Source organism: Globicephala melas, chromosome 6 (genome assembly GCF_963455315.2).
Source record: "Globicephala melas chromosome 6, mGloMel1.2, whole genome shotgun sequence".
NCBI lineage: Eukaryota > Metazoa > Chordata > Mammalia > Artiodactyla > Delphinidae > Globicephala > Globicephala melas.
In genome coordinates, this window is record NC_083319.1 from 92,382,988 (window position 1) to 92,401,958 (window position 18,971).

The 18,971-nt window shown below is 40.6% G+C and overlaps 1 long non-coding RNA gene across 1 annotated transcript in view; it reads left to right on the top strand.

Moving 5' to 3' along the window:
• The window catches only part of LOC132597507 (uncharacterized), a 28,413-nt gene extending 13,988 nt beyond the window's left edge, over nt 1-14,425 (top strand). The window contains exon 3 of the long non-coding RNA XR_009564390.1: nt 14,082-14,425. This is a non-coding gene — a long non-coding RNA (uncharacterized lncRNA). The remainder of the gene's footprint in view (nt 1-14,081) is intronic.
• Nucleotides 14,426-18,971: the final 4,546 nt, after the last annotated feature.

Here is an 18,971-nt window from a genome sequence, read left to right on the forward strand (position 1 = left end):
CAACTTTACTATCATTATTCTGAATTCTTTTTCAGGTAGACTGCCTATTTCCTCTTCATTTGTTAGGTCTGGTGCGTTTTTATCTTGCGCCTTCATCTGCTGCGTGTTTTTCTGTCTTCTCATTTTGCTTATCTTACTGTGTTTGGGGTCTCCTTTTTGCAGGCTGCAGGTTTGTAGTTCCCGTTGTTTTTGATGTCTGTTCCCAGTAGCTAAGGTTGGTTCAGTGGGTTGTGTAGGCTTCCTGGTGGAGGGGACTAGTGCCTGTGTTCTGCTGGATGAGGCTGGATCTCTAGTGGGCAGGTCCACGTCTGGTGGTGTGTTTTGGGGTGTCTGTGGACTTATTATGATTTTAGGCAGCCTCTCTGCTAATGGGTGGGGTTGTGTTCCTGTCTTGCTAGTTGTTTGGCATAGGTTGTCCAGCACTGTAGCTTGCTGGTCGTTGAGTGAAGCTGAGTGCTGGTGTTGAGATGGAGATCTCTGGGAGATTTTTGCCGTTTGATATTATGTGGAGCTGGCAGGTCTCTTGTTGACCATTGTCCTGAAGTTGGCTGTCCCACGTCAGTGGCACAGCACTGACTCCTGGCTGCAGCACCAAGAGCCTTTCATCCACACGGCTCAGAATACAAGGGAGAAAAAGTAGAGAGAAAGAATTAGTAGAAGGAGGAAGAAAGAAAGAATGAAAGAACGAAAGAACGAAAGAAAGAAAGAAAGAAAGAAAGAAGGAAAGTAGGAAAGAAGGAAAGAAAGGAGGGAGGGAGGGAGGCAGGGAGGGAGGGAGGAAGGAAGGAAGGAGGGAAGGAAGGAAGAAAGAAAGAAAGAAGATACAGTAAAATAAAATAAAGTAAAATATAATAATGTTATTAAATTAAAAAATAATTAGAAAAAAAAGGGACGGATAGAACCTTAGGACAAATGGTGGAAGCAAAGCTATACAGACAAAATCTTACACAGAAGCATACACATACACCCTCACAAAAAGAGGTAAAGTGGAAAAAATCATAAATCTTGCTCTCAAAGTCCACCTCTTCCGTTTGGGATGATTCGTTGTCTAAAGGAGGGAAGGGAGGAAAGAAAGAAAGAAAGAAAGAAAGAAAGAAAGAAAGAAAGAAAGAAAGAAAGAAAGAAAGAAAGAAAGAAAGAAAGAAAGAAAGAAAGAAAGAAAGAAAGAAAGAAAGAAAGGAAGGAAGGAAGGAAGAAAGGGAGGAAGGAAGGAAGGAAGGAAGAAAGAAAGAAAGGAAGAAAGAAAAGTATAATAAAGTTATTAAAATTAATTATTAAGAAAAATATTTTAAAAAAAAACAAAAAAACAAAACAAAAAAACTGGACGGATAGAACCGTAGGACAAATGGTGGAAGCAAAGCTATACAGACAAAATCTCACACAGAAGCATACACATACACACTCACAAAAAGAGGAAAAGGGGAAAAAATCATAAATCTTGCTCTCGAAGTCCACCTCCTCAATTTGGGATGACTCGTTGTCTATTCATGTATTCCACAGATGCAGGGTACATCAAGTTGATTGTGGAGCTTTAATCCGCTGCTTCTGAGGCTGTTGGGAGAGATTTCCCTTTCTCTTCTTTGTTCTCACAGCTCCCAGGGGCTCAGCTTTGATTTGGCCCCACCTCTGAGTGTAAGTCGCTGGAGGGGGTCTGTTTTTTGCTCAGACAGGACAGGGTTAAAGGAGCCGCTGATTCGGAGCCTCTGGCTCACTCAGGCCGGGGGGAGGGAGGTGCGCGGAGTGCCGGGCGAGCCTGCGGCGGCAGAGGCCAACGTGACGTTGCACCAGCCTGAGGCCCGCCGTGCATTCTCCCGGGGAAGTTGTCCCTGGATCCCGGGAAGCCGGCAGTGGCGGGCTGCACAGGCTCTCCGGAAGGGGGGTGTGGATAGTGACCTGTGCTCGCACACAGGCCCCTTGTTGGTGGCAGCAGCAGCCTTAGTGTCCCCCGCCCGTCTCTGGAGTCCGCGCTTTTCACCACGGCTCGCACCCGTCTCTGGGGTTCACTTTTTTAGCCGCGGCTCAAGCCCGTCTCTGGAGCTCGTTTAAGCAGCGCTCTTAATCCCCTCTCCTCCCGCACCAGGAAACAAAGAGGGAAGAAAAAGTCTCTTGCCTCTTCGGCAGCTCCAGACCTTTTCCCGGACTCCTTCCCGGCTATCCGTGGTGCACTAACCCCTTCAGGCTGTGTTCACTCAGCCAACCCCAGTCCTCTCCCTGCGCTCCGACCAAAGCCCGAGCCTCAGCTCGCAGCCCCCCCACCGCCCTGGCGGGCGAGCAGACAAACCTCTTGGGTTGGTGAGTGCCAGTCGGCACCAATCCTCTGTGCGGGAATCTCCCCGCTTTGCCCTCCGCACCCCTGTTGCTGTGCTCTCCTCTGCGGCTCCGGCTCCGAAGCTCCCCTCTCCGCCTCCCGCAGTCTCCGCCTGCGAAGGGGCTTCCTAGTGTGTGGAAACCTTTTTTCCCTCACAGCTCCCTCCCACTGGTGCAGGTCCCGTCCCTATTCTTTTGTCTCTGTTTTTTCTTTTTTTCTTTTGCCCTACCCAGGTACGTGGGGAGTTTCTTGCCTTTTAGGAGGTCTGAGGTCTTCTTCCAGCATTCAGTAGGTGTTCTGTAGGAGTTGCTCCACGTGTAGATGTATTTCTGGTGTATCTGTGGGGAGGAAGGTGATCTCCGTGTCTTACTCTTCCGTCATCTTCCCCTCTGCCAATCTGTTGGAAGATTTTTAATCACAGTTTCAATTTCAGTGCTTGTGATTGATCTGTTCATATTTTCTATTTCTTCCTGATTCAGTCTTGCCAGTTTGTGCATTTCTAAGAATTTGTCCATTTCTTCCAGATTGTCCATTTTATTGGCATAGAGTTGCTTGTAGTAATCTCTCACGATCTTTTGTATTTCTGCAGTGTCAGTTGTTACTTCTTTTTCATTTCTAATTCTATTGATTTGAGTCTTCTCCTTTTTTTTCTTGATGAGTCTGGCTAATGGTTTATCAATTTTGTTTATCTTCTTGAAGAACCAGCTTTTAGTTTTATTGATCTTTGCTATTGTTTCCTTCATTTCTTTTTCATTTATTTCTGATCTGATTTTTATGATTTCTTTCCTTCTGCTAACTTTGGGGTTTTTTTGTTCTTCTTTCTCTAATTGCTTTAGGTGCAAGTTTAGGTTGTTTATTCGAGATGTTTCCTGTTTCTTAAAGTAGGATTGTATTGCTATAAACTTCCCTCTTAGAACTGCTTTTGCTGCATCCCATAGGTTTTGGGTCGTCGTGTCTCCATTATCATTTGTTTCTAGGTATTTTTTGATTTCCTATTTGATTTCTTCAGTGATCACTTCGTTATTAAGTAGTGTATCGTTTAGCCTCCATGTGTTTGTATTTTTTACAGATCTTCTCCTGTAATTGATATCTAGTCTCATAGTGATGTGGTTGGAAAAGACACTTGATATAATTTCAATTTTCTTAAATTTACCAAGGCTTGATTTGTGACCCAAGATATGATCTATCCTGGAGAATGTTCCATGAGCACTTGAGAAAAATGTGTATTCTGTTGTTTTTGGAAGGAGTTTCCTTATTTATTTTCATTTTGGATGATCTGTCCATTGGTGAAAGTGGGGTGTTAAAGCCCCCTACTGTGAATGTGTTACTGTCGATTTCCCCTTTTATGGCTGTTAGTATTTGCCTTATGTATTGAGGTGCTCCTATGTTGGGTGCATAAATATTTACAATTGTTATATCTTCTTCTTGGATCGATCCCTTAATCATTATGGAGTGTCCTTCTTTGTCTCTTGTAATAGTCTTTATTTTAAAGTCTATTTTGTCTGATATGAGAACTGCTACTCCAGCTTTCTTTTGGCTTCCATTTGCATGGAATATCTTTTTCCATCTGCTTACTTTCAGTCTGTATGTGTCTCTAGGTCTGAGGTGGGTCTCTTGTAGACAGCATATATATGGGTCTTGTTTTTGTATCTGTTCAGGTAAATCTGTGTCTTTTGGTGGGAGCACCATTGTAAAGCAATTATACTCCAATAAAGATGTAAAAAAAACAAAAACAAAAACGCAGTTTATTCTACCAGCTTTTTATTTCTAATGACGCTGAAGCTCAGTTGCCCTTCCTTGATGATTCATTGTGTATACTGAAATAAACCTTGTTTTTACTTAAAAAAAAAATTACTTTAAATGTCAATGGACTAAATGCCCTAATAAAAAAACAGAATGGCAGACTGGATTAAAGAAAACAAAAACCTACAATATGTTGCCTACAAGAGACTCACTTCAGGGTGAAAGACATGCACAGATTGAAAGGCGATGGAAAAAGATATTCCATGCAAATAGAAATGACAAGAAACCTGGGGTAGCAATACTCATATCAGACAAAATAGACTTTAAAACAAAGTCCATAAAGACAAAGAAGGACATTATATAACGATAAAGGGATCAATATAAGAAGAGGATATTATACTCATTAACATATATGCACCCAATACTGGAGCACCTAAATAAATGAAATGAATACTAACAGATATAAAGGGAGAAACTGACAGGAATACCATAATAGTAGGAGACTTTAACACCCCACTGACATCAATGAACAGATTTTCCAAACAGAAGATAAGGCAACAGAGATCCTAAATGACAAAATAGACCAATTGGACTTCAGCCTCAACAATTTAATAGGATAGAAATTATTTCAAGCATCTTTTTTTCCCTGTACCTGCATCGTGCATCGTCCTGTTTTTCATGCCCTCCTCTCTCAGCTGCTAATTAGGGGTGATGTCATCTCCGAGCTGCTCTCCAGCAACCTTGTTGACTGTGTTTGGATATGACTTTGAAATAGGCAGGGTTGTAAAGGTGGCTCAGCTAGAGAAATGTCCCCACAGAGGCCATGGCCCCCAGCAGGGGCAGCTGCCTTTGCAGCATTCACTGTCTAACCATGACACTGTCTTAAGCCAGCACTTGTAGCAAGTACAAGGCTCATCATGCCAGTAAACCAAAAGGCAGATGCATGTGATTTCTCTTTTTTGAAAAAAAGGAGCGTAGTTTACAAGAGCTGTAATTTGGGATAAAAATGTGTCAGATAGTATTCCTGCATCAACAACATATGGGCAGCTTAAGCCCCTTATCAATTAAGAACAGCTGGTCAAGTGTCTTCCAGAAAAACTTACCTTGAGGCTTAGAAGATGAAGAAAATGAGGCGTCTCCTAACTTTGGGTCCTGGACCCAGCTGGTGGGAGCCCTGGCAGAGACCCAGGTCGGGCCTGGAGACAGCCTACAGGCAACTATTGTCAGAGTATGGTTACTGCACTAGGTTAGTAACTCTCATTCCTGCACGAGTTAAAGGCAGCAAGTTGGGAAACTCATATTTTTAGTTGTGTAGCCATTGCCCTACCAGTGTCCATTATTCTAAAGCTGGTCTGAGGCCATCCCGCTGCCTCCAAGAGCCATTGGACTCCTTTTTCTCACCAGACCCCGAGATCCACCCTCTGCAAATGTGTCAGGATGGCGCTGGCTGCATGGCTGCACTGAGCCCCCAAATCATGTTTGTTCTAACAGTGGATGGCATCCTCCCTTCTCAGTGTGGCCAGTGGGAAGAAGGACAAGCACGCTGGAGGGCCCAGGGGGCATAGAAGGAGCACCCCCTCCCCTTGCAAGCAGTCCCTGAGCCAGCGGGACACCAGGACACTTCTGTCTCCTTCCTGGAAAGGGAGAGAGGCCTGGTGGGCATCCCTGGGCTGCCACGAAGCTGTGTTGTGGCCTCTGTGGGGGTGTTTATCTTAAGCTGCACATTTGTCTTGTGTGGTTTTCCAAATCCCTTTTCTTCTTTACAGTAAAAGCTTAAAGAAACACATGGATGAGATAAGAAAAAATCCATGGAGGGGCCAGAAAGAATACCAGAAGCTATCGGTAGCTGCCAGACGCTGTTGTCCTTACATGTCAGAGGTTGGGCTGAGAAGATTTTACAAAAAACATTTGCCTTTGTCTTTGACTTTGTTAGTTAAGACTTGAAGACAATTTTCCTTAATGGTGGATGTCACTGGCTTCTGGGTATGACTGCTTAGTGTTGGATGTTGATAAAAAGATGAGCAGGGGGCTTCCCTGGTGGCACAGTGGTTGAGAGTCCGCCTGCCGATGCAGGGGACATGGGTTTGTGCCCCGGTCCGGGAAGATCCCACATGCCTCGGAGCGGCTGGGCCCGTGTGCCATGGCCGCTGAGCCTGCGCGTCTGGAGCCTGTGCTCCGCAATGGGAGAGGCCACAACAGTGAGAGGCCCGCGTACCGCAAAAAAAAAAAAAAAAAAAGATAAGCAGGACTAAGAGTTTTATGGTTTTCTCATTCAAATGCTAGCTCCTTGAGGCCTCCGAGTTTGGACGGACACAGAGCCTCGTCAACAGGTGGATGTGAGGACTGAGTGAGAGCAAACATTGTAGTTGTTGTATTCAAGCTTCCTGTTCTCACGCACCCTAGTCAGGCCAACTGCTCTCCCAATGTCTGTCTGAAAGAGCCCTCAGCAGAGACCTGAGAGGTTGGTGAAGTGGGGATTCTTAGTGAACGCTAAAAGTGAGAGCTGGATATACATCTCTCCACCCCTGCCCAAACTGAGTATAGTTGATTTACAATGTTTCAAGTGTACAGCAAAAATGATTCAGTTATATATATATATATATATTCGTTTTCAGATTCTTCTCCTTTGTAGGTTATTACAAGATATTGAATATAGTTCCCTGTGCCATACAGTAGGTCCTTGTTTTTACCTATTTTATATACAGTAGTGTGTATCTGCCGGCTCTTTATTAAGTCACCAGCAAGCTCACAGACCAGTCATCTCCCTCCCTCCTTGCTCCAGAAGGGATTTAAACCAACTAATAGAAATAGACAAGTTAAAAAAAGATAACATGAAATCGGAAAGCGAAAATGTGAGTGGAGAAACCCAACTGGGTGCATTGGCTTATCCAAGCCTGAGTCCCCAGGGGAAGAGGCCCTCACTGTTGGGGGTTCCCTGAGGCTGTGGGGAGACTTCTGGTTCATTGGGTTCCCCTCTGTGCTGTGAATCAGTGTGAGGACCCTCAGTTCTGCTTGGCCACTGAGCATGAGGCACCCATGCTCCTGGGGCGTCACAGCTTTTCTTCCTGTTTTTTCTCTTTATTGAGCCATCTCCAAATCCTATTTAGATTACAGTTATCTTGAAATAGAAAGACCAAGAATCACCGAGCACATTGGAAGTGAGGAAAGTGCTCTCAATGGGCAGCATGGCCTGGAGTGGACATGAAGGCCCATGTGGGAGCAGCGGGGAGGCACAAGTGCTGCTAGCAGGTGGGTGCTAAGGTCAGGCCCATGGGGCCTGGGAAATGGTGTCAGGAGCCCAGAAAGTCCAGCCTCAGTGTAATGATATCTGAAGCAATTAAGAAGTGGTTTTAAAGCAATCAATATCGTCTATACCAGTTGTATTTTGTAACTTAACATAATTCTATAAAATACAGTTCACAATTCCTAGACAACCACACAGACATTAAAGGTTTGTGTACAGGTGGAAATAGCAGAAACACGTGGATCTCTTTACAGATGAAGGGGAAAGTCATCACAGCAGAAAAATGTGTCCTTGGAACAAGAGAGTATAGTTAAACTAAGTCTTCTTTCTATTTCTTCAATTTGATTAGAATTGCTTACTTCATCAAGATTTGCCCTGGATCATCAAAAATCTGTATTCTTTAGCTTCTCTGATTAGCAGAAGAGAAGGTATTTCCAACACTTACAAACATGAATGCTTCTGTGGTACATAACAGATACCTCCTGCCAGCAGTGACCTTGAACAAGAGCAATGTTCTCAGACTTCTGTTCTTAGGATCCTTTATACTCTTATAAACTATTGAGGATGACAAAGATCTTTCATTCATGTGGGTTGGAAGTCTTACTATTTATTAGAAATTTAAAACAATAACTTAAATTTTTTTACGTATTAATTCAATTAAAATAACACTAATAAACCCATTACATGTTAACTCACATCTTTTTACAAAAATGATGTTTTACCAGTAATTATTTTGTTTGGAGAAGAGCATCACTGTGTGTCTTTCTGTAAATCTCTTTAATGTCTGGCTTAATAAAAAATAGCTGGATTCTGATATCTACTTTGACATTCAATCTGCTGTGATAGGTTGTTTTGGTTGAAGTATATGAAGAAAATACAACCTCATGTAGATCTGTAGTTTGAAAAGGGAAGAGAATTTTTAGAGCCTTCAGATAGTTGCGGATATTCTTCTTTGATACTACACCAACACTTGATAAGTGGTAGCTTCTTAAAGGTTAGCTGCAATGTGCAATATGAAGTCTTATCAATGGAGTTTTTATCCTCTGTTACACTACAGTCAATTAGAGCATCTTGTACTTTGAACAGATCTGTGCATGGAAAATCTGTGCATGGATTTATATGACTATGCATTGACCACTGGAAAATATTGGTTCACTGAGTTAAGCAGAACTTCCAAATTTTGACCTAGTTATTATACAACATGAAACAAATCACATTTGTTAATATCACCACCAAGCTCTCAAGTGTTTTAATGACTGAAAACCTGTTGAGCTCATGGCTCTGAGTATAAGCTTTTCAAAATTTTAATTTTTGCTTGAAAGATTGAATGTTATCACAGGCAACAAGTAATGTTTTTCTTGAATCGATAGGCTCCATTTATTCATTTCTGAGAAAATGTCTGCCAAATGCTCAAGTCTAAATATTCAGTTCATCTGCCAATTGTTCTTTCCGGAAGAAATGATGTTCCATGAAAAAATGGCTAGTTTGGCTTGCTAGCCAAACAATCGCACAGTGTTTTTCCTGAAGAAAACCATAGTATTTTGGTATGCAGCAGAAGTGCTTTATGCAAACTTCCCATTTTGTCGTACAGAATGCAAAAGACTTGTACTCAGAGTTTGAGATTTAATAAATTAATAACTCTTACAGCATCATCATGAATATTCTTAAGTGAAACACTTTTTTTTAAACTGTGTGAATGCATGTAAGTGAGGAATATGGTTACTACTAAGTACAATTTGGTGCCACTGGCTTGATTTAGGTTGTACCAGCGATTTTACCCACTGTTGCTTTTGTACCATTTGGGCAAATGTCAATATAGTGAAGGCAAATACCATTTTAGTGTTATTGTGAAAACGGTTTCCACCCTGCAAGCCATCTGAAAGGGTCTTGGGTCACACAGGGTTCTGGAGAACGTATGTTGAAAACTGCTGAGATAGGGGTTTATTTTTCTTATAAGCTGTCTGCAAGCCTTCTGGAGGTAGGTAAGCACCAGACAGGGGGTTCTTCTTATTCCTTTTGTATCACAGAGAGGAAGATTCCAGGAAGAGCCTTAAGTGCCACTGGCCAGGACTGCAGGAGGCTCAGAAAGGAAGCGTTCGGGTTGTCATGCTTCTGTGGGGGGTGGCAGCAGAAAGAATGGGGTTAGCGATGGGAAGCCTCAGTGCCTGAACAAGTAAAGTACTTTTGGGCTTCACTGTTTCTCGTTTTAATAAAATAAAAGTCCACATTTCTGATTTCACACTTTCTTGTTTCAAAGAGAGGAACTACATATATTATTTTGTTTCTACAATACTTTATGGGACTTTTTGGAGGATTTAATAAGTTAACATAAAATAGGTAATGCCTGTCAACATTAAATAGGTAACACAGTGCCTGGCATACAGCACTGAATAAAACACCATCATCATTAAGCATCCCGGGCATCCAGTGCCCTGCGTGAGCTGGCACAATCCACCTTCCATCATCCTCTCCATCCACCCTCCTGACAAATGTCCACTGAAGCCAAATTGAGATGCTTGCTATTCCCTCTCCCCAACCTGCTTGGGCCCACCATCTACCACCTCTTTCTTGGGCCCATCCTCCTACAGAGTCTTCCAATCCTCCTCCTTGAAGTAACTGTTCTTCCTCTAGACTTGTGATATGGGCTGAATTATGTCCCCCCAACAAAGATATGTTGATGTCCTAATTCTCAGAACCTCAGAATGTGACCTTATTTGGAAGTAGGGTCATTGCAGATATGATTAGTTAAGTTAAATGAAGACGTACTGCAGTAGGATGGGCTCATGATCCAATGTGACTGGTGTCACAAAACGGCCATGTGAAGATGGAGGGCTGGAGAGATGCGTCTACAAGCCAAGGGGCACCAAAGATTGCTGTAAACTACTGAAAGCTAGGAAGAGGCATGCAAGTATTCCACTACGGTTTCAGAGGGTAAGGGTTTCTCTTGGATCCCAGCTCCATGCTCTTTACGTTTTGAACTCTCTGACTTTACTGTGCATACCTGTATTTTGTTTGTTGAAGCTTCTTGGTAAGTCACCCTTTTGTCTGTAAGGGTAGAAACCTGTGATTCCCTGGGTTTTAGGGAGCAGTAGGATTACAGGGCTCCCTGTAGATTATTTGTTTTAGGGAATCCAAAGGCAAAGATGGGTTCTACCTGGTCTAAAACTCTTGCTCCACTGTCCTCAAAAATTCCTATTTCCTATATGTATACCCACTATGGACCAGGAACTTGTGCCTTTTTGGAAAATGAGTGAACTTTTGGATAATTTGGAATTGTAATGGCCACTTTAGGGAAACTTCAACTTAGACAAGTCTACCTGAAAAGAGGATCTCAAACTTCTCAGAGACAATAGAATGCATTCTTTGATTGGTATGCAGAAGTTTCTAAAACACAAAATGATTCCAAAACTAACTTTTCTAAAAGAATCCTTACAGCATGCAAACAACAATCTTTAGCAAAAAACTTTGGTCATCTGAGCAGGTAACCTTAGCTTAGTCCAGCAGCCAGGAACACAATTTGGATCCAGCTCTTCTTTTGGGTTTTGTATTATTGTACCTGTGACATGGCTAAAATTTTTACTTTTTATTAATATTTATTTTGGCTATGCTGGGTCTTAGCTGCGGCACGCAGGATCTTCGTTGCGGCATGCTTGCAGGATCTAGTTCCCTGACCAGGGATCGACCTGGGCCCCCTGCATTGGGAGCAGGGAGTATTACCCACTAGACAACCAGGGAAGTCCCTAAAATTTTTAAATGAAAGCTAAAAGGTCTCGGTTTGTGTCTGTCAATATGTTTACCTATGTAAGTATCTATATTATGTATATGTGATAATTTTAAAAGCGTTCTATTTAATTGGCTAAAAGAAGACTAAGTGCTTGTATAAAGTATTCGTAAAAAACAGAAATATAGAATCTAACTCAAATATTTTTTAAGTTCACATGATCTGGGATAATCTTGGATAAATAAAAACTAGTTTAAGTTTGTTAGTTTAATAAAACAGTCATGTTTTCAGAATTGTCAGCATTAAGTATAGCATAAACATACAACTTTTTCTTCCTGGGTTTACTAGTCAAATTACCTCATGCTATCTCTATATTACAAAATTGTCAGCCAGAAAAATAACTTAAGATGATGGTTAGCTGTTTGATGTCTAATCTAAGCATAACTGTTAAGAAAAAGTTTATACTAAGTTTAACTAAATAATGGATATACTTTGAATATCTAGGTCATATCCAAATAAGATAGTATACTGAGATATTGATCACTAAACATAAAGATAAGTTTATCTACTTTTGGCTTTTTAATTTTTATAGAGAGACAATGGATATCTGGGTCTGTTAATAAATATGTCATTTGCCGCATTAAAAAAAGTATGCTATGAAAAACATGTTTCTAAAAACTATAAATTATTTATGTACAGTTGGCACCATGTATCCTTGGGTTCTGCATCCATGGATTCAACTAACTGTGGATTGAAAATATTCAGAAAAAAATTCCAGAAAGTTCCAAAAAGCAAAACTTGATTTTACCACATGTTGGCAACAATTTACATGGCATTTACATTGTATTAGGTATCATAGGTAGTCTAGAGATGATTTAAGGTATACAGGAGAATGTGTGTAGGTTACATGCAAATATACATCATTTTATATAAGGGACTTGAGCATCTGCTGATTTTGGTATCCACGGGGGTCCTGGAACCAATCCCCCGAAGACATGGAGGAATGATTGTATTTATATATTTGCTAATTTACTACAGAATGTTAATATGTGATAAACAGTTCACAACTGCCTGCTTCCTAGTTTTCACTGGGAAGTAAAGATTAGTAATAGTTAAACTTAGCAAAGGGAAACAACTCTGCATACAACATATGGGAAGAAAATGGGATATATTTTTATATGAAGAGTATACAAGGAATATAAGATTTTAAGGGAAAAGAGAGCAATGTTGTCTAAAAAAAAATGACTGGTTGTTCCAGAATAAGAAAAGAAAAAAAAAAATAAGACAAAACCTAAATGGATATAGAACATTTCAGGAGGTTTATGGAAAATAAATTTTATGTGTGAGGACAAATCTGGCTAAAATTGAATAGATATATTATAAGGTTTTTAAAAAATAACCTTTAATAAATAGTGTACTTATGTAAAACTAAAACAATGTTCTTTCATCTGCTAAAAGGACAAAGTTTTATTAGACTCTTAGTCTGCTCTTGGTAAGACTCTGAAAGGTTTTTCTTTACTTTTCAAGTAGTCTGCCTAGAAAACAAAGATTCTGTTGTTTATGAAAATAATTTCCTGTGCTTCATGTTGTCTTTATCAAGTCTGATTACTTAAGAAAACTGAGTCTTCTCTGTTAAAAAAGCTAGGGTATTTTACAACTACAGTTGACCTTTGAACGACATGGATTTGAACTGCATGGGTCCACTTATACTCACATTTTTTTCAGTAGATAGGTACTACACGATTCCAGGGTTGGATCCAAGGATACAGAACCTCAGATTTGGAGGGCCAACTGTAAAGTTACATGTGGATTTTTCACTGCATGGAGGGTTGTGTTTCTATGTTGTTCAAGGGTCAGTTGTATATAACTTTCTGTATTTGCCTTTGAAATCTTTTGTCACCTTGGTTGAATGAATAAGTGTTTTTTCACAGTGACCTGTGATCCTATTTGATCAAGTGTCTTAAACATTTTGACCTTTTTTTTTAAAGTTATTTTATTTTATTTTTAAAATTTATTTACTTATTTATTTTTATTTTTGGCTGCATTGGGTCTTCGTTGCTGTGCACAGGCTTTCTCTAGTTGTGGCGAGAGGGAGCTGCTCTTCGTTGCGGTGCTTGGGCTTCTCATTGTGGCGGCTTCTCTTGTTGCAGAGCACAGGCTCTAGGCACTCGGGCTTCAGTAGTTGTGGCACGTGGGCTCAGTAGTTGTGGCATGCAGGCTCAGTAGTTGTGGCTCACGGGCTCTAGAATGCAGGCTCAGTAGTTGTGGCGCACAGGCTTAGTTGCTCCGCGGCATGTGGGATCCTCGCAGACCAGGGCTTGAACCCGTGTCCCCTGCATTGGCAGGTGGATTCTTAACCACTGTGCCACCAGGGAAGTCCCATTTTGACATTTTTGACACACTTCCCAAAATCAAATTCTGACTGAAGTCTTTTTGACCTCAAACTAACTTAGGAATTTTCCAGAGGGTGCCTGGAAGACTTCAAAAGAGTTGCTCTCTCTCCTTATAACAGAGAAATGTTAATTTATTAGGCTTATTTGATATGTTAAGTTACATGGGAAACATAAATAAAAACTAATGTTTAACTTTCTTATATTTATTTACATGGTTGTATATTATTAATATAAGTAATTCAGAAATTATATGAAATTCCTAAAAATCTATGTCCTGCTGTAATGTTATCAGTCATAATTTCCGTTATTATTTTATAGTATTATACATCACAAAAATAACAATTTGTGGGCTTCCCTGGTGGCGCAGTGGTTGAGGGTCCGCCTGCTGATGCAGGGGACACGGGTTCGTGCCCTGGTCCGGGAGGATCCCACAGGCCGCGGAGCGGCTGGGCCCGTGAGCCATGGCCGCTGGCCCTGCGCGTCCAGAGCCTGTGCTCCACGACGGGAGAGGCCACGGCAGTGAGAGGCCCGTGTACCGCAAAAAAAAACCAAAAAACAATTTGCCTCTCAATTGCATCAATTTTTTGGTGAATTTTAACCATGGCTGTTTTTAAGTCTTTCGTCACTCACAGTTGTTTTTTATTCTCTATTCTTCTCTGAATGCACTTACAGTCAACTATAGGCAAAAATGCTTCATCTTCAAAGAGATTCATGGAAAGGACCCTGACAAGTACTCTAACGACTGGACCACCAGGGAATCCACCCCCGTCTTGTTTTTGGCAACGCTGGGTGGCTTTCAGAATCTTAATTCCTCGACCAGGGATTGAACCCCGGGCCCAGGCAGTGAAAGCGCCGAGTCCTAAACAAGTACTCTAAAGTATACGTTTCTGATAACTTTAAGATCGTAACACTGAACTGGGTAAGACTTTATAAAACTCTAATGAAAACTGGTTGATTGATGAAGCTGCTAACCCAAGATGAAGCAAAACAAGAATTAACAGGAGACTGAATGAACTCATGAAGATGATTATCACTTTTATGATTTAATTTAAACGTTGCTGGTTCTTTCATGTTTTTTTTTCCAGATTTAAAGGACCTCTTCTCCTGTCTCTTAAGCTACCTATAACTTACAGCGATTTAATAAAGTATACTTTTGTAAACAAAGTTGAAACATTTATCTTTTTCTCCCTATCTGATCCCTCCAGAATTCAGAAGCTCTTGTTAAATATTCTCATTTTTCATGGCAACACAAGTATTTATATAAACAATAAAAATCTGTTCTCCTTGTAATAGGACACAATTAGACAAGTCCTTGACTTAGCTTCTTAACCTAAAGAGACTTTAAAGGTCTAATATGAGATTCCTTTGTGGACTTAAAAAATTATTCACAACCAAAAAATTATTCACAACCTAAAAGTTGAGTTATGTTTTATTTGGCAGAAATGTTTAGGACTTAAGCCCAGGGGGCAGTCTCTCAAGTAACCCTGAGAGCACTGCTCCGAGGAGTAAGGGTGGGAGCCAGGTTATTTAGAAGTTTTGCAACAAAGGGCAGGTCGTGGGGAACATCAAAAGATTATTGTAAATTAAAGAAAACCACATATCCTAAGTTAAGGAATTTAGCGCTTTTCTATGTATGGGAAGATGCAAGAATCTGGGCTCACTGAAATCATTCCTTTGATATTCACCTCAGCTATCTGGGGCCAGTATCCTGTGTTTTCATATCCTGAGTTTCCTCAGGGTTCCCGTTGGAGGGCTGCAATTGCTGATGACCGTGACATCCTTTGTTTACTGATATGGCAGGAAATATTCCATTTCTTCCCTTATTACCAGACAGTTTTAAAGAACTTTTTAAGGTTGACTCTATGGAGCCAATAAAGCCCTTTGGATATTATGAAAGCTGTAGCCCCGAAATGTCATATTTAAAACTATGCATGTAATTACTATTCTTACTACATTTATGTTAATAATCCAACTTTAATAAGACTAGACTTATTTATTTTATAAATTAGTTTCACTGTAATTATCTTTGATTAAAATGGGATGCCTATAAAAAATTTTCAGTAGAAAACTATAGTGTACCCATTATTCTAGTCCAGTTAATTGTCTTTGAGGTTTTGTTTTCTACTGTCAATGAAAAAATTAGTCAATCTAAGAAAAAAAATGGAAAATATTATTTGAGCCAAATTGAGGATTATAACCCAGGAACAGCCTCTCAGAAAGCTTAACTTAACTTAGCACAACTCCAAAGTTTCAGGTTACCAAAATCTGCAGATACTATTTTAGATGGACATTCCCAAAACATAATTATTCCTAAAGAGTTTGCCAAAAAGCTCTTCTCATTTACCTCTATTTTATTTACTTAAAAGTTTCATCATATCAAGTTATTTTCCTTGCTGACAAACCTTATAACAGGAATAATAAGATCTTATTTGATTTCTAATAAACCTAAGTATAATAAAAGTATTATGCTTAATGTTGATGGCTCTAAAGACATGTCTGCATTAACTAAAACAACAATCTTAAACTAACTTTAATACCAGATATTAATTCAATGCTGAATATTTCCCAGATTATATGAACCTGAAATTCATTCTGGACAGTTTCCTTTATATTTCTGAGTACTTACATAAATGAAACAGGAGGGAAGGAGGCAGGGCACAACATTTGAAAGAATGACATAGCTAGAGGATATGACATAAACTGATTAGAACCAAATGGGTCCAAGATGGCAGACAAGTTGACTTCCACTAGACCTTGAGCCTCAGGATACCCTCACAAGCTAAATGACACACCCACAGGCACCATGACATTTCCAAGACCTACCATAAGGATCAAAAAGTGGGCGGTGGCCCAATTCCTGGAAATCCCTGCTCCTTCCTAAAGTAGCTGGCATACTCCTGCCACTCATTAGCCTATGAAATTACCCACTCGTATAAAAACTGACAACCCCATACCCTGGCGCCTTTCTCACCTTCTGAGATGACCCACACTCTGTCTGTGGAGTGTGTTTCTCTCTAGATAAATCCACTTCTTACCTATCACTTTGTCTCTCACTGAATTCTTTCTGTGATGAGACATCAAGAACCTGAGCTTCATTAAGTCCTGAAACCAGGTGTGTGAACTCAGTTGGAAGACTGGGTTTTGGCCGGGTTCCAGTCCTGGCACGTGGGTTCAAGTCCCAATCTGAGGTGCACGGTTTCATAAGTGCACCTTAAGCCAATTAACTAGAGCTCTTTTACAAATTAATTTTGGCAATACCACACATTTACAACACACATATATAGATACATACAAACACACAAATGCAGAGACCCCATAGTTCCCATTCCAAAATTTCAGCTATGAATCAGTTAAAATAATTTTAACATAATACCCATCAGTTACAAAAGAGGTTGGATTCAAATTGTGTTTCTGGCAAATGGAACAAATCAAGGTTATCTGATTAGGTGGCTAAATCCTTTTTTTTTTAAATTTATTTTTGGCTGTGTTGGGTCCCCGCTGCTGCATGCGGGCTCCCTCCAGTTTCAGCGAGCGGGGGCTACACCTCGTTGCGGTGCACGGGCTTCTCACTGTGGTGGCCTCTCCCATTGCGGAGCACTGGCTCTAGGCGTGTGGGCTTCAGTAGTTGTGGGTTGCGGGCTCTAGAGAGCAGGCTCAGTAGTTGTGGCGCACAGGCTTAGTTGCTCTGCAGCATGTGGGATCCTCCTGGACCAAGGCTAGAATCCGTGTCCCCTGCATTGGCGGGCAGACTCCTAACCACTGCACCACCAGGGAAGTCCACCCTTTTTACTAATATTTATAAAGACACTTAAGATTTCTATTTGTCCTTGACAAGTCAAGTTCTAAATTATCTACCCTCCCTTTGGTTTTACCTTCCTGAAATTGCACTTTTAAAAAGATGGTAGAGGGAAGGGGAAGGGTAAGCTGGGATGAAGTGAGAGAGTGGCATGGACTTATATATAATACCAAATGTAAAATAGATAGCTAGTGGGAAGCAGCTGCATAGCACAGGGAGATCAGCTCGGGGCTTTGTGACCACCTAGAGAGGTGGGATAGGGAGGGTGGGAGGGAGATGCAAGAGGGAGGAGATATGGGGATATATGTATATGTATAGCTGATTCACTTTGTTATAAAGTAGAAACTAACACACCATTGTAGAGCAATTATACTCCAATAAAGATGTTAAAAAATAATAAAATAAAATAAAAAGATGTTAGAGATAAGAATACCTGGAGAAGACCAGGTACAACATTTGCATCTCAAAGGCATAGGAGAAGAAAGGCAAGTTCCTCCTAGGAGGAATTTGTTCCCTTAAGGCCACAAAATTTTTCTCAAGACTTACAAGCCTTTTAAGATAAATAGGTGAGGTTTGGAGATTGGCAAAAGGGTTGGTGGGCTTTGGATTGTTTCTGGAGTCACATCGCTGGTCCTTTAAAAACTAAATTGTAAAACAAGGATGGTTGTTTTTAATTCCTCAAAGAATTGGGTGGCCATCTCAATGATATCAAAGGACTGGCACACCCATTCACCTATGTTGCAATGTTTTACTTTCTTTCATTTAGCTTAGGGGAGCAGCCTCCCCCCCACACCCAAAGAAAAAGAAAAAAATTCCTATTAACGCTCTGAATATCAGCTTTGGTCGGTTTAGTCAGACTGGTGGCCTCCTCCCATCTTGGTAACCCATTTAGAAGCACTTTTGAGGATCCTTCCTGGGTTCAAGAGATTCTTTTAACTATGGCCCTCAGTTGGGCCTTTGAGCTGAAGAGGCTTGCCTACAGCCTCAGGTGGTCCCATTTCTAAAGGTAACCACTTAATAGTGTCTTTAGAGTGGAAAGGCAATTCAAACAGGATTACTAGAATAAGTACTCAAATAAATGAGGGTAAAGGGGAGCAGTAGTTGAAGTTTTAGGTACCTTTTAAATCATTAACCTTTAGTTAGCCTCCTACAACAAATCTTTCAATGAGGCTATTTTGGAATTTTGAAGGCTTTTGGGACTTCTGCATACTAATTATTGAATAAAATAGGTACAATAGTTTGAAATAAGATCTCTATAAAATTTTAAGAGTTTATAAGACTTTCCAATTCAAAGGATCCAAGGAACTAGCTCTACAACTATTTTTCCCTGCTAACCTAATTTTAGAAAAGAGAAAAACTTACCGCTATTGTTTCCAGTAGACCCTACAGACAGAGATCCAGAAGACTGCCAGGTTTAACTGTGCAAAAAATGTTTTGGAGTGCCAAAAGAACCCAATTTTAGCCATTTCAGGGCCTGATTTCCTTTAATTCCTAATCAAGTACTTGCAAGCATACATAAACCCAGCTGGTATTCCCATAGGTGGCTGTCTGCCTGGGAGCTGTTTGGCCTTCGAGGTAAAATTTCCCATTATTAACTTGGTAGGCTAATTCAGATATGAGATATGATCTGAACAACTTTCTGAGGACAGTGTGGTGAATCAAATGTGTGCTGCTTCTGAGTCTAGCTCCCCTTGAGTCAATTCAACTCTCTTATAGGTCTCGGTTTCCCCCTGCGACAGTCTAAAACTGCCGAAGTGCTAATGTTA